This window comes from Fukomys damarensis, unplaced genomic scaffold (assembly GCF_012274545.1).
Source record: "Fukomys damarensis isolate Sample0158 unplaced genomic scaffold, DMR_v1.0_HiC HiC_scaffold_12, whole genome shotgun sequence".
NCBI lineage: Eukaryota > Metazoa > Chordata > Mammalia > Rodentia > Bathyergidae > Fukomys > Fukomys damarensis.
Window position 1 is genome coordinate 55,216,044 of NW_022900924.1, and position 1,413 is coordinate 55,217,456.

Sequence of the window (1,413 nt, forward strand, 5' to 3'; positions counted from 1 at the left end):
CCCCCCACTGTCCATACACATGGCTTGGGCACCCGGGCAGCCATGGAGAGGACATGTCGGAGGCCCAGGGGCACTGCGGACCCAGTCCTGGTTTAATACACGGCTCCATGGCCCTGTTTTCCTTGCCTTAAGCTAGGGTGGGGGTCTGCTTTCCTCTGGACCTCAGCTTCCCCACCTGCTTGGCCTCAGGCTGCTTGGGCAAGCCCTGTCTACCCAACCCGAGATAAAATTGCCAAGATTCTGTCTACATGGGGTCAGGCACATCATGGGGTAGGCACAGTCATGGGTACCAGGGTTGGGTTGCAGGTGGGCACAGGTCTGTGGGTGCAGGTGCGTGGCTGGGGCATGACGAGGGCTGGAGCCGTGGCGGTGGCAGTGGTCTCTATTTCTAAGCCCCGGCATGTGGCCCGGCTGGGCTGTGTGGCCTGAGTGAGGGCCCAGGATTCGGAGCTAGCAGCAGAGGGCTCAGCCCTGGCCCTTCCTGCCCAGCCTGTGGTGGGAGGAGCTGCCCTGGAGGGGATGAGGCCCTGTGGAGTCCTGGGGCGGGTGAGGTGGACCCAGCCCTACCCATCCCTCACACACTTCCGGGGTGGCAGGTAATGGGCTCTGAACTGCAGTCCCTTTGGGGGGCAGTGCTTCCCTGAAGGTGGGCAGGATTCCTGGCTCAGAACCAAGCGCCGCGCCCCAGCCTCCGCTGCACCCAGGGTGCTGGTGAGGAGCCCAGGTCCTCTCCGGGGGCTCAAGCCAGCCTGGGTCCCCTTACAGAGGCACTGGAGCTGACACTGGACCCAGCTCACCCTCCTGCCACGCCCCCTGGTCAGCAACAGCAGGGACAGGCAAAGGAGCATGGGGCTCTGTCCCTGTGTCCCCCGCAGACCCTCCAGTCCAGGGCTGTGTCCAAGGACACCCGGGCGTGGCTCTGTCCTCCCTGTGCCCTTCCGTTCCCCGGCATGGCAGCCTGGGGGGGTCCCCTGTGTACCTCTCACTGTCTCCCTGCCGTCAGCACCAGAAGCCAACCAGGTCCCTGCCAGGGTCAGCCTGTGGCCCCTACCCGGATGCCTTGCTCCCAAGGGCGGAGGCTATGTCCCCCAGAGCACCCCGAGTTCAGGGCCTGCCTTCCCATCAGACGAGGTCAAGGAGACGGCCGCTCTCCTTCCCGCCCGGGAGACCACGGTGGATGGAAGGAGCTGTGTCCCCATCCCGCGGGGCAGGGCTGGTCCCCAGCTGGACAGGGAATGAGACAGGAAGCGGCCCCCACCTGACTGCTGCTCCCGGACCCAGAGCTGAGTCTCCCTCACTGCTCGCCAGTCGCCCTGATATCCAGGCCTCCAGGTGGAGGACCGGGCGGGGCCGACGCCCTCACAGCCCCCGCCTGAGCCAGGACCCCCGCCCTCCGCGTGCGGCCTCACCTCC